The sequence below is a fragment of the Protopterus annectens genome, chromosome 10.part0 (genome assembly GCF_019279795.1).
Source record: "Protopterus annectens isolate FY-2018-M chromosome 10.part0, PAN1.0, whole genome shotgun sequence".
Taxonomy (NCBI): Eukaryota; Metazoa; Chordata; order Ceratodontiformes; family Protopteridae; genus Protopterus; species Protopterus annectens.
Genome location: NC_056744.1, coordinates 957099985 through 957115438, shown reverse-complemented (window position 1 = coordinate 957115438; position 15454 = coordinate 957099985).

Sequence of the window (15454 nt, the reverse complement as noted above, 5' to 3'; positions counted from 1 at the left end):
AAATTATGTACGATCATATGGCCTTTCAATGAAGGGACATTTCGATGGTCTATATGCGATGAACAGCTGTTTGCTGAACATTCCATTCAATCACTAAACATAGACCTAGGCCAAAATCAGGGACAGATTTTAAATATTGTTCTTATAAACTTGAAATGCTGCTAGAATAACAGGTTTTGCATTAGCATCCATTTTCCGAAGGATATGAAGACTCAGTTTTGAAAGTCTGATTACTTATTGGGCACAGTCCTCAAGTGGTTTGCTAGGAAAACATAAATTTTATGAAGAACAGACTAAAATATGAGGCAGAAGTCCAGACATTTTGTGGAATTCTGGAGAGTTGTCAGTATGATCTTGAGTGATTTACCAGAAAATCAAACATTTTACAAGGGACAGGGCAAAAATATAAGGCAAAATCACAGTTTACTTATTGATTGCTGCTTGTTTACCATGTAAGGGGCTGTTCTAATGACCCTTTTCAGGCACTCCCCAAGATCAACAGCAGTAATGATAGCAATTTACACAAGTATAAGATATTGCATTCACATATATACTTCATACAGTTAAGAGGTATGTTTAATTTCCATAACTTGGTGGACACCTGTGTATTTACTGCCTTTCACCCATTGAGTACCAGGATAGGCTTTGGCTCTCCCGTCTAATAGCCTGTTTTAAGCAGAATTTGCCACAGAGGTACATTTCACTGGAGCTAGACTGACTTTCAGTACAGTGATCATTTTGCTGCATTTAATTATTATTTCATTCTCTTGCACCCACTTTATGCTCTTCCGGATTGTTATGGGGTAGGCAGAGATTTTCTGAAAAGCTATGGGAGTAAGCCATAAAAATAGTTTAGATGCATAGATTCATAGATATTCCAAGGTCAACAAAGCTTATGACCATTCACACTTTGCCAGTACCGTCCCTCAAGCAGCACCTCCTTTTTTCCAGGAAGGCCACACCAGTAAAACCCAGAGTAAATTTGTGGATACCCATCCAGTGACTAGTTTATGTTTAAAGTAAGTGAATCACACTGCTTAGCATGTAGGGGAAGTTTATTCCAATGGTTTGGGAGATGATGCCCTATAAGCATTCCTCTTCCCTTTGCAGTATTTATCTGTTGGCGAAGATTTAGGGCCTTGATTCTAGTATTGGTGGAGATACTGGACTTGTGGAGAAACAGAAGACCAAGAAAACTGAGTAGCTAATGGTGCAGCAAGCAAGCAAGCAAGATAGATCTCTTATTATACAACGCCCCCCCCGCATTAATATTCAAAAAACGTGCACGCTGATTGGTCAGCGTGCACTTTGTAAATCAGAGTTATAGTAATGGAAAAAGGTCCGGTCGCCCAGACTTTTTCCATTACTATAACTCTTTTTTTTTTTTACAGCAACTGAGAACGCAAGATCTCCATTGCTTCACACTGTCTCGCTTAACATAGCGAGACAGTTTGTAAAAAACAATGGAGATCTTGCTTTCTCCGTTGCTTTTTACAAACTGTTTCACTATGTTAAATGGGTTTAACATAGCGAGACAGCTTTAAAAAAAGCAACAGCTCTGTTGCTTTTTTTAAAGCTGTCTCACTATGTTAAACCCATTTAACATAGCGAAACAGTTTCTTTTTACAAACTGTTTCACTATGTTAAATGGGTTTAACATAGCGAGACAGCTTTAAAAAAAGCAACGGCTCCGTTGCTTTTTTTAAAGCTGTTTCTCTATGTTAAACCCATTTAACATAGTGAAACAGTTTGTAAAAAGCAACAGAGATCTTGTTTTCTCCATTGCTTTTGCCCACAGCTCTGATGTACTGCGTAGGCATACGCATGCGCAGTACATCAAAACTGCCGCAGAATACCAGACAGCCTGCGGAAGGGCAGCAAGGAGGCATTATACAATGCCATTATTTAAGAAAATTAATTTTTTTTTTCTTAAATAATGTCATTGTATAATAGCATTAACCCACTTCTGGGTGTGGGTAATGCTGGATTTACCCATGGTTGGCTTTGTTTGGTCACTCGGGCTTCGCCCTCGTGACCAAACCACCCCAACCATGGGTAAATCCAGCATTACCCACACCCAGGTGTGTGTATTGCTATAATAGCTCAGGGATTTTGGGCCTGTGATCTTTTTGATTAGGAACCTTTAGAGTTTTCCTAATTGTTTTTTATGATTAATGAGATACACCCTAAAGGGGGCATTGTGCTCAATAATTGTCCTGATCAATGCCGAGTATAAGGGACTGATTACCTCATTAGACCATGAGGATATTCCTTTGGCAATTAGGTGAGCTAAATAAAAGGATTTCCTGACAACTGTTTCCACATAAAGGTCAAATGAAAGTGAGCTATCAGCCCACATATCTTTGTCCCTGACAAATGTTTCATTCTGTAGTTGTGTGTTAAATTTACAATATGTCTACCAAACAGAATACTACACTTTTTAGCATCTAGTTTGAGCTCATTTTTAGTATGCCAAGGGTTTACTAGGGAGATTTTATTTATTACAGCTTTACTCTCATACTGTTACTTAACAACAATATCCAATTTACAGTCATTCTGCAAACTTTGTTACCCAGAGGTCTTGGCTCTCCACTTGGAGATCAGAGAAGTAAATACCAAAAAGGGGATGTTCCAGCACTGAGCTCTGAGGGGATAATATTGGTCATATTCATACTTACTGATGAAGTACCTGCAAATTGCACTGTGAGGACTTGCAATTAGTGTTTGTATGATACATGCATGGGGAATGGTGTTGAAGTCCTTCATCATGTCAAGATACACCGCATACACTGCATGGCCACCATTTACAGGCTCTGTAACCCTTTTGAAGAATATTACCAGGTTAAATTGACAGGATCTACCCTTCACAAAGCCAAATTGTTGGGGTTCAGTTCAAACAACAGTCTTGGTTTTTCAGTTTATGAGGTTAGTTATAATATACCCACAGTTTTGCAGATGAGGCTTGTAAGACTGATATGACTTTAACTACCCAGGTTAGTTGTAAGGCCACCATTATTGAGGGGCATCCCTGCTGCAGTACACCACTCATCAGGAGCAAGCCAGTAATTAAACTGTAGTTAAATAGCTTGAGGAGTGTGCCTGCAAGGGTAAGTTTAGCACCATTATGCAACCAGGTATATGATATGTAGCAATAAACAGATACAGTCAAAAGGAATTCTGCCAAAATCAGGCATCCTGCAAGCTTTTTTCTTTTCCAGATGTTACAGTGTTATAAAATGTTTTGTGGAGATTAACAAAACTTGGTGATAAGCTGTGTGATGTACTTAAATGGGGCAGTCCCGAATATTTTGACTCTTGCCTTTGCTGAAATGAAACCCTAGGAAAAGGACTCCAAGGACCCCCATTGTTGCCCTCTGACCACTCCTATTGTGCCCCCTGTTCTTCCCCATCTTGGTCTTACGACACTATTCAGATTACTTTTTTAATGTTCTCCCATACTTGAACTCTTCAGATTTTTGCTGCATTGTTTCAATATATCCTAAATGGCTAGGTTTACACCCTAATCATAACTAGCCTTAAGCACAGGCCAACTAGGCAGCCGCCTAGGGCACTGTTCTAACAGTGGTGCTTTTCCAGTATTTATTTGGTGTAGGTAGACCAAGATGGGGCACCGGGTGGTGTGGTGGGGGCGCTGTGGAGCCCTTTTGCCTATGGCACCAGTTGATCTAAGGTCGCTCCTGACCCAAATAAATGAGGAGCAGATAATCAAATTAAACCAACAGTCTCAACCCCCCAATCCAAATCCAGTGGGTTCTAGATGCTCTGAGCTGTATTCCAGAGCTTTTTTTTCCAAACCTTTTCAGTCAAAGATGGCCTGAACAAAAATTGGAGATAAAGAAAGAAATTCGTTCTCACTCTTCATTTTCCTCCTATATCCTTTCCCCCCTCTCTAAATGGCCAAGATTGCAGTGTAATAACTGCAGAGGAAATAATACAATTAAGCTGGTAGTCTGGAAGCTGCTTGGACCTCAGAAGTCATAGGATTCTAGGCAATGTGAGGTACATTTTAGAGCTTTTGCCAGCCTTTTGTTGCAATTATGTCCTGGACAAAAATCACAAATAAATAAGAAATCTAGTCTTAGTTTTTCTTTCAAGGAAGAAATAAGTTGTACCCAAGGCTTAATGATCAAAACTGACAAAAAGTAGTTCCCAATAAACTGAGAAGATAAATGCTTGCAAAGATACATGAACCATATCTCAAATAGTGCCCAACTCCCTGTCAAAATAAAAAAAAGTATATAGTCACCTTTTGTGTATCCCTCTGTTATTAGATTGGGATGAAAGTGAATGAATAAATGGCCTCAGTCATATATTTTAAGTTACTGGTGTCATATATCAAACAGCTTGCTTATTCATCCCACCCCCTAAACGACAGCTACCACCACCTGTATATCCATCTGATAATTAGAATATAGTAAAATATTTTAACTTGTTGATCCCAGATGTATATTCGTAATATGCCTCCTTATCCCTATCTCCCAAAATTAGCCACCTGTATACACTTGGGATATGTGATTGTTAGAAAACAGAAGAAAAATTGTCACAGTTATGTATTCCAGCCTGTTGATCCAAGACAGCACACTTCCCATACACAAGCTATAGTGATGTTGTATACATACCTGTGAGGTATCATTGTGAGAAAAGTTAAAGAAATAATGAATACACTGTCACAGTCCCATAAAAACCACAGTGACTTTCTGTGTATATTATCTCTGAGGTTTAACTGTGAGGAAAATTAGAGAAATAATGGCCACACTTTCCCTGGTCCCAAACAAGTTATAGTGACTTCTCTGCACACCTCTGAGCTTTGATTGCTTGGACAATTTAATAAATAATAATCTCACTGTTCCCAGCTCCAAGCAAACACACACACACACACACACACACACACACACACACACACACACACACACACACACACACACACACACACACAAATGCACACGCACACACACACACACACACACACACACACACACACACACACACACACACACACACACACACACACACACACAAGCTCGATAAGCATTTCTTACTACTGTTAAGCTCTAGTCTCACACTAGAACACAATCAGCAGTCACCACAAAATATGAATGAAGTCTTTAACAGCTTCCCACCACTCTTCTGTGGTGTTTTTTTCTCTGTGTGGCAGGAATAAGTGTGTTACAGCACTACAGCACTTTTCTCTCTGAATCACATACCATGCAGGTGCAACATTCACTTCATTTGAATGTTTCTATGAAATTTTTGTGCAGTAATTCCAAATATATTGCATATTTACACTATATACATCTTGTGCCACAGATAGGATTCTGTTGTGGCAGTAAGCAGCTAAAAAACTGCGCTTTTAGATAAAAAAATACTCATTTTGCCTATTGCCCCACCAGCCTTCAGTATTTTCTGGCAGCCCTGGTTCCAGGTGCTAAATGTGATTATTTAATACAGATTTAGGTCAAATGAGTTCAGCTGATTTATAGGACTGCAGCTCCAGTGTGGGTGTACTTGAAGTTGTCTGGCCAACTATTCTACCTCTCTCCCTATTAATTAAATGGATCATGCATAGCCGCATCTGTCTTGGCTGCCAGAGATTTAGCAGCTCTGTACCAATAATCTCCAGCAGCAAATAATTTGCTGTTCTTTCTTCAGTGATTGACTCACCTTAAACTCCTACCTAGTTTTTTCTGTTCTATATGACTAGATTACAGCATCTGGCTGATAAGGATTAATAAATAATTAAAAGTAGAGACTTAACATCAACTCTGTGGTGAACAGGAATGAAACCCTAACTACAGCCCAGCCGAGCAGGTTTGTAGTATCAAGACTTTGATAGAAGAGCTTCTCAGCAGGGTTTGGTAACTGTCAGCTCACCTACCCTGCAGGAAGAAGGTGGAAATGTCCCATAGATTCTACACCAGCTGAATGACAGTGTTAATTTACAAAGGAGCACCTGACACTCCTGCCAGGCATATGCATGTGTGGAAAAATATTACAGTAGATTTTTTGAGTATTTTCATGCTAAGACAAGTGTATAACAATGAATGTACACAATGAATTGCACGGTTTGTGCTTTAGTGGCTTTGGTACAAATTACTGATGCAGCTTTTCTGCATAATGGGAATGAAAATGTTTTAGAACCAATGAATCGCAGATAATCCAAAAGGTTAATGAACAATGACTTCAGTCCCCCAGATTATTTGGGCAAGAACGTTAACAAGAATTCTGGTTGTCACTAACTTCCATATTCTCCCAATATAACCCAATAGGCCACTAAGATCAGAGAACCATCACCTATTGCAAGTCTGCAAACCTTAAATACCAGCTGGCCAACTACTATACTCCTGGAATATTGCTAAAACCTGGAACAGTCTTCCCCTAACCATCTGCACTACTCAAAACACTGTTGCCTTCAAGTTAGCCCTTCACACTCACCTTCACTCTACTTGGAAATGGAACTGTACTCAGCCTCCTCCACCCATAACTTAGTATTTATCTTTCCTCACTTCTCACCTAACATTTCTTCTCCAACCCATTACTAGTGTACCCTTCTTCTCGTCTAACTTCCCCCTATCCAATTTAAATTGCCCTCTGTTTGTCCCTTCACTTACAGACTCTGGCTATTCCTTTTACTCTTTTCCCTTAGACACCTATATACTGTGCGCTGTCACTAGTGTTTTTCTCTCATAACTTAATTCCTCACTATTATGCAACTTTTCATTTTCATATTATGTACCCTATCAAAATCTGCGGTGTTACAGCAGTAGTATTGTTACCTCACAGCAAGAGGTTCTCCTGTTCGATTCTCGGCTGGAGTGCCTTCTGTGTGGAGCCTGCATGTCCTCCCCGCAGTCGAGTGGCCTCCAAAAGACATGCGTGAATGGGCGTGCCTTCGCTGAAGGCTGGGCATCGGGCTGGCAACTTGGCACCATAAAAATCGACTGCCAATCATTAGTGGACCGGAGTTCAGACCGGAGTTCCGCTGTGGCGACCCCTAACCGGGAAAAGCCGATAAGACAAACAACAACATTATGTAACCTACTCCATTTTTGTTATATGTAATATTTGCAATCAAGTATATCCTGCACTCTTTGCTTAGCTAACTGTGCTACTTAGACTCTAGTTCATTGTATTGTATTGTACTGATCTTACTCATGGTGCTTTTCGTCCCCAGTTTCCACTGAAAATGGGCTCTGCTTGGCCAAGTGGACTATCCAGGTAAACAAATGCCAATAAATAAATAAATCAACAAATAAATAAATAAAAGGACAAAGGGAAAGAACAGGAAAAGGCATTAGAGAGTTTGACATTTAAGAATTCTTTTGATTGTTATAAGATGGTTTCTTTAGATACCAGAACAGAGAGTTCTGGTTTCAGAATTTTCAGTCTTAGTCACATTTCTGTCGATGAGAATTTTGGAGAAGTTGAATGTTTTGTGATTCTCCAATTTTTAGATATTATGTTATGGAGTAATTTTGTTTATTTTGAAGTTGAATTTTTTCATCAAATTTCAGGGGTAGCTATGGAAGCTAAATGTGCTTTGATTTATGCTAATTTAGTTTTAGCAGACCGGTAATATCAGTTTGCATTTAATTCTCTTTTGTTCAGATTTTTGGATGGTATTTTCATTTTATTGAATGGTGATGTGCCCTCTGTCATTGAATTTATCAATTATTTGGAGAGTCTGGCTAGCTTTTTAAAATCCACATTATGTTATGATGAAGAGACTAACAAATAAATGGATGTTACTATAACTAAATATATACAGGAAATGAAAGGTATTCAAATTCCTTTTTGCATTATTACAGTTGTCACCTCCCTTTACATAAGAAAAGTACTGTTAAGGGGCAGATGGTCTGTCTTTTGAGACTTTTGTCTGATTGCACAATGTTTCATGTTGAATTAAATATTTTAATAAATATGCTTAAGGAAAGATGCTATCCAGATACATTGATTAACATTATCAAAGATGAGATTGTCAAAGGGAGAAGTAATAGGTTTGCTCCTGTTCTTATATTAAAAATGAAGGATACACTAAAGACAGTGATTTATTATGAATGGGGCCATGATAATTCCTTACAGTAAGGATGCCCCCTAAATTGCTGAGGATTGTGAATAACTTGTGGAATATATTTTATATGGTTTAACTTAAGGCTACCTTGGGTCATGCCCATTTGATAGTATACAGTAAGGGGAAAAATATCAAAAACTATTTGGAAAGTTCGTTGGTTAAAACAAACAACACCTCAGACTTAAAAATATGTAAGTGTGGTCGCTGAAAATGTTATAACTATGTTAACAATGGACCCCGCAGCAGGGCTAGCCACCCGGCAGTGTAAACCTTGGCACAAGATGATTGTCACTGCAGAATTGACACCCTGACCCCATGTGCAAAATGGGAAAAGGGGTTGAGGATGGATGGATGAATTAACAATGACCCTATGTTATGGTTTAAGATGTGCAGAGAACTCTTAAGTATCCAGGTAGATGCAACTATTATTCCACTAAGGTAATATATTTAGCTACATGTATTTCATGTTCCACTTTCTATATGGGCAAGACCTCTAGAAAGTTTAAGGAACGAAATATGAACATATGTATGACATCAAAAAATGTAAACACAGCAATGCCTTGTATAAGCATTTGGTTATTTGTCCCTTTATTTAAGAAGCTTAGTTTTTTTTTGATTGACAAGGTCACTTTTAATGCGGAGGTGACACTGATATTTTACTTAAACAAAAGGAATGAATGTGGCAAATAAGTCTCAATGCCTGTATGAAGCTGGGTATAAATGACAGTCTGTCTCTTTTAAGTATTCTTAAAATCAGGGCTAATAAGATTTAAAAACAGAGGGTTGTTTTCATTTATAATGAATAGTTTAACGTGGAAGGTTTTCTTTCATGTGATTGGTTAAACTATTATTCTTAAGGAAGCGATGTGTTTGTTTTTTTTTAACTCTGATGAAATCCCTTTTGTTACTGTGGGATGAAAGTTCTTAGTTTTGCAAATAAACTGTTGGAATTAGTTTTGCTTCCTATGAATCATTACATGGCTCACAGAATTAGTGTGTCATATCTATTTATCTTCACTGTACTAATAACATCACTTTGTGTTGCATTCAAGGCCAGCTATTAAGTGATCACTCCCTGTGTGACACTAAGATGAAACTTGTTTTTTCTTTATTTAATGAACCCTTTTCATAATTAACTTAAAAGTAATGCTGTGTAAAAGTTATGGATTCAAACAGCCACTTTAAGTTTGGCTACCTTAAATATAAATCTTGACTTACTGGTTCTTGTCTTCTGGAACATGGTCCTAACTTTTGCAGGGCTGACACAGACATGATTAAAACCTAACTCTGTTACCTCTACCTACTTCCTAAGCAAAGTAACTGCATGATTAATGACAAACCTGGTTTAAGAACTAGGAAAGAGACTGTGCTATAGTTGAAGAAATGCATTTATGTCAACCTGGTTGAGTCATCTCAGTTTTCTAGCCAGGAGATAGACTTAAGTGAATTCCAAAAGCATTTCTTGAAGGGCACACAAAGATGTGTATTGCCTTAGTGTACATTCCATCCATGTCCTACTACAATCTGTCAAAAGTGTTGGAAACCATGTCCTTTGCTTGTAAATATAAACTTCACAAGGGCTTAAATCATTAAAATGCAATAACAAATAGATAAAAGCATTCTCAAGTAGTGAAATGACTTCTGTCATAAACGATTACTGAGCCTACTCAGTCTAAGCTTACAGCTAGTAATCACTTACAGCATGATCTGGTGATCACTGAAAGAATGCACAGATATGCTGACATAATAAAGCGACCTCCTAACATAGATGACAGTTGCCTTGTTGTAGCTTTCTGGACTTGTAACAGACATAAACCTCTCTGTCTTTAATCTGTTCAAGACTTTGTTGACAAGGTGAGCACCTGCTAAGGACAGAACCGGCAAGTATGGACTGTTTTTAGCAGCCTTGGGCCTCCTGCACCTCATTAATGCTGAACTGGTATATAACTGTCAAACTTCAAGAAAAGTTCTGAGTAACTAAGTCCAAAATGAGCAGAGATGACAATCAGGGATATATAACTAAGGAAGTTAGACATCTTATAAAAATTAGGGATTGCATTTGGTGAACCTGGAAGAGTATTAAGGTAGAAAAAGACAGATATGCAATATCTAGCTACAGAATGAAAGCTAAAAACAAACATTGACAAAATGCTAAAATAAGGCACCTTAATGAAAAACAAGCTATTTATCATTAGCCAGACTTTTTGGCAGGAAGTCCAAAATTACTGGAGTGTGAAGAAATGAGTTATTTCTATATTCTTGTTTCTGCAGCAGGGTCTGCTCAGAGGATGTTTACTTAATATTTTTGTTCTAAATTCATACTAACTCCTACTATATTTTCACATCACAGTGATACATCTGGGGACGACACACTGGGAGAAGTTTACTTTGCTAATTTAGTGTAAGAAGAAGCTCTTAAAATCTTATAAGAAGGATGTTTAAGGAACATTCCAAGGTTGAAAGGCAGGGAATGATCTATTACAGCCTAAATTGTCAAGCCACACAGGTTTGTGACTAGTCTTTTCTTCATGCACGGATTGAATAAAAGTTTTATGGTTCACATATTGAAAAAACAAATCCCACTGTCCTGTTACATTATTGCCTTATTTCCCGGCTTCGTAACATCGACAGCAGTTTAAAAAGAGCTGACACATAAGAGAAACAAGGGTATCCAACAGAAAAGCTTGACAGGAAGTAAAAACTATACACCAAGGAGGTGTTACAAACACAATTTTAATGAGAAGCTGAACACATACAAAATATGTATAACACTTTTATCCCACTCAAAACATGGGACGTCATCAGAACTTCAATTAAAAAAAAAAAAAAAAAATATATATATATATATATATATATATATATATATATATATACATATATATATATATATATATATATATATATATATATATATATATATATATACATATACATATACACACACACACACACACACACACACACACACACACACACACACATCATTAAAACAATCACATTCTGGCAATCTGATAAGTAAAGTCTCATTCCTAATTAAGATGCACTTAATCATAGTGTTCTTAAAGGAATACATCATTTAAATGAATCATACTATATTGAAGAGCTACAACAGCAACTATAACTCTATCATTTCCTATAACTAGTACTGACTAAAAATAAGCAATTTAAATGTGAAATGCTGATGATGAAGGAAATAAATATACATAAATATCTGTAGATGTACAAAAGATAAGTGACTATATGTGATAATCAGAAGCAAAACCAAACAACAGCATACCATATTGGTCCCTCAGTGTAAACTGTGCTGAACATGTATTTGTAAAATACATATACATGCCATTAATATGTACTAAAATGATAATGACTCAGGCTATAAACCAATAACAAATAATTAATATTGTATATAATATAATGTTAAAAAAGTATGAAAGTACAACCTGGCTATGTGTCAATGTTATACTTTAATAAAGATAAAAAAAAATTGATTAACCCACTGAAGAATATGTGACGAATAGCACAGTTGTACCTTGTACCAAAAGAGTCCCAACATAGTGTTATCATAATTTTGCTGCTGTAAGTTTCAACACAGTGTTGATGGATAGAGTGTCATTTAAACCAGGGGCAACATTAGCATGGACTTTTATCTGCCAAAAAAGTTCCCTATATTCTATCCTGGTTTCCCAAGCTCCACCCCTAGGATTATGTGGAATGATATCCAGTATAGCAAAAACAAACTTTTTAAAATCATAATAAGGGAATGTTTATATAAAGCATTCCCTTTTCAGATATCAAAAACATGTTCATATATCCAGCTCTTGAGCCACCTTTCAGTTATTCCAGTACAAAAAGGATGGGCAAGAGGCACATCTGCCTATGTATATTAATCCCTTGCTGTTACAATTCCCATATCTAGGGAAAACTCTAGGTTTATTTATGTCTTCTAGTTGCAATAAGGCAATGTTTATATAAAGCATTACTTGAAACTACCTTTTTGGATATCAAACATGTTCATATATCCAACTCTCGAGATACCTTTCAGCTTTCTTTCAGCATCAGCATTTCACATCTTTTTAAAATTTAAATTGCTTATTTTCTTATTTCTCTTTTGGTTCATGATGTGTGGTATCCTCAGGTCTGTCTTTTTTGGTTCAAGACGTGATACATGCTGCACAGCCATAAGATTTTCTACGTAAATATGGCCTTTCCTAAAGTTAAGAGCATTGATTCATAAAGGACCAACGTATCCTTACTGTAGTCATTTTAGCCTCTGACATTATACTCAACTCCTTTGACCATGGCACACTTGCTGGGGCCATCTCATACTGTTACATTTGGAAAGAAAAAGTAAAGAGAAATTGAAAATATAAAAAGAATAGACATCCGGTAAAAGGTTCAGATTGCATCATCAAATCCTTTCTCTCTTCCTTCCATTTCTACTGTCCTATGCAAAGATCATGTAATAATCATCATCTTTGTCCCACACTTTGATTATAATAGATTCATGTGTCACCACAATTGTAACTGCAATACAACAGTAATAGGGCCATTCCAGTAGGAACAAATTATCGTTATAGTGATAAGCGAATCAAATAATGAAACTTAATAAGAAACACATATACTAGTAACTAAGAATTAGTGTCAGTTGTGGTTCTTTAGATTTTAGGTTGTTTGCAAGATTCTAAATTGTATTCGTCAGAGTGCTCTCCACCACCATTAAGAAATCTGAGCATAAATCCATCAGCAGTGAATTTTTTTTCCTTGGCTCCCACTTACCAGCATGCATCAATATTCTTTTTTACACCTTGGCTATTATCTAAGGGGTTCATAAGCAAGAATAAAAATGTTGCTCTGCTTAGTGGAATTTCTAGAAAAGGTTACAGACCTCTTTATTCTCTGCCAAATATGTAACCAGACTACCTTGGTCAGTGCTGTGTTGCAGTTTTATTCCCATTTTAGTTGGTTAGAAAAACAGGGAAACTGCGGCAGACAACATATACTACTGTGTCCTGGTAAATATGTTTTTAAATTCAGTTTCTGGAGTTTCAAATTTTAAGACTTGACTGAAAATGATGTGATATTTATATAACCACTACTTTATTGAACAGAAATATGCTATGAATTTTTTTAAATGGAAGTAAGACGGTCTAATTTATTTGCAAGATATCAGAAATATCAGGAAAAAATTCCCTAGGAAAAAATTTGCTGTTCTGAATGTTCGATGTTTAGTATTTTTGATTGGTAGGGTTTGACATTTTGAATGTTCGGTGTTCTAATATAGACCCGGATTAGACTTGCCTTAGAGTAGTTTCTAAAGAGAAGGGTTTGTGGTAAGTAAGGTTTTATACTCATAGCGAGTGTTACTAAACATTGGTAAGATTTGACCAGTGACATGGTAAATGTAAGTGTTGAGCATAGGGTGGCAATATTGATGAGAACTAGGTGCAATATTTTTCAATCCCTAGTTGGGACTAGAACCAGTTGATCAACGGAGTTAGCATTAATGAAGGCAAGGAATCTTTGGTCAGTTTTATTTAAGGTGGTGTAATTTTCCTAGTTAATGATAGAAGTCATCCAAGAAAATAGTGTTAGGCTTGATAGGGAGGGATGTCAGTTTGTTTAGATATACCTCATGGGCTGCACATGGCATGGAGTGGTTACAGTACTTGGTTTGATATGGTAATGAATTCTATGTAATGGGATAGGATATGCTGTAGTTCAAGGTCATTGTCCTGGCCTAAGAGTCTGGATGTGAGATGGCTTCTTAGGAAGACAGACATGCCCTCTCCAACAACACTGCCATTTCCAGTATTAGGTCTGAAACAGTGGTAAGCAGTTAAACCCTGCACTTTGGGGGTGCTATCATTGGTCTAAAAACATGCTTCAGTAACTATACACTTGACGAGTGGGTGGGTAACAGAAAATACACCCCTGGGATCACTTCATTGGCTCTGCTTGACAGAGGATCAGTTAATTAATCAATGGGGCGGCGAAAGCCGACACACTTTGGCTAGGCTCATAAATGCCCTTGGGCAGATAGCCTAGTACCTACCTACCTACCTACCTACAAATATCTACATTTCCAAGAGTTAAGAGAGCCTGCAAGGAGTGCAACTTCTTTTTTAGGATTCTAACATTGAGCAGTGCTACCTTTATATAGTTTGGGTTTTGATTAGCTATGTAGGTGATTTAAGGAGCCTGACTTTACTTAAAACAGCATTATGGAAGAGGAAAAGGTCCAGGCTAATATATGGAAGGCATGAGGAGGCAGGTGCAGGCCACTCCTAGCAAAGTAGCTAGGATGCCGATCATCTCTTCATATGCTGACATGTGTGTCTGTGTGTGTGTGTGTGTGTGTGTGTGTGTGTGTGTGTGTGTGTATATATATATATATATATATATATATATATATATACACACATATGTCTATACATACATATATATATATATATATATATATATATATATATGTATAGTGGATCTCTTTAGAATGACATCAGTAGCTAAGCCAGTAATTAAAGCTTTTGTTTGTATTGTTATGTCATTCTTGGTGATGGTAGAATATTGCTCAATACTAGTTTCAGACCAATTTTAATGCATATTTTGAGATCTCCACCATGACCCTCTTCACATGATCCAAGGAGATATGTCTCAAATCATTCAGTCCCAGGTGTACTGTGATCTTCATATGTGTAGTTAGGGTGAAGGGACTTGAAGGCCCTAGTGACACTGCAGAGCATTTCATAACCAAAATAAGTAGAATAGTCACTAAATGTTTCAAATTTGGTGAGTGTCTAGCTCTAGAATAAGCATACACACTAATGTGAAAAAAAAACTGCTGTGGCGAAACTTTAATATTGTCATCCATGTGAAGGCAGTCTTTGTATTTGCTTATGTTTATTTTGGTAAATGATGATTGCTCCAAAGGATTAGTCACTTTGTACCAATGCAGTGCATGTAATAAGCTGAGGTAAGCAAAAAAAAACTGTACCACAATTCTTAACAAATTAATTATCCTAGATAATATTCTGCTAAATAAGATATATAAAGTAATTTTACTGAGTTAAGAATTGTTTTCACAAGTTAATAACTGAACATGAAATGATTGTGGGCTAGAAATATTTTAGTCACAGGAGAAGGTTTTGGACTGAACCAAACTTACAACAGTTCAGAATTAATGGGTGATTCCAAAATTGAGCTTCCTCAGGTAATGTATGCAAATTATGATGTTCACAAGCCCATAAGAGTGCTAAGAAGCCTACACCAGATTTCACATAAATTGGAAGTGCACTTCCCTGGACACTCGGGCAAGAATAAAAGGAAGAGTAGGTTTTGCAGTCAGATGTACTCTATTCTGTCTCCACCCTG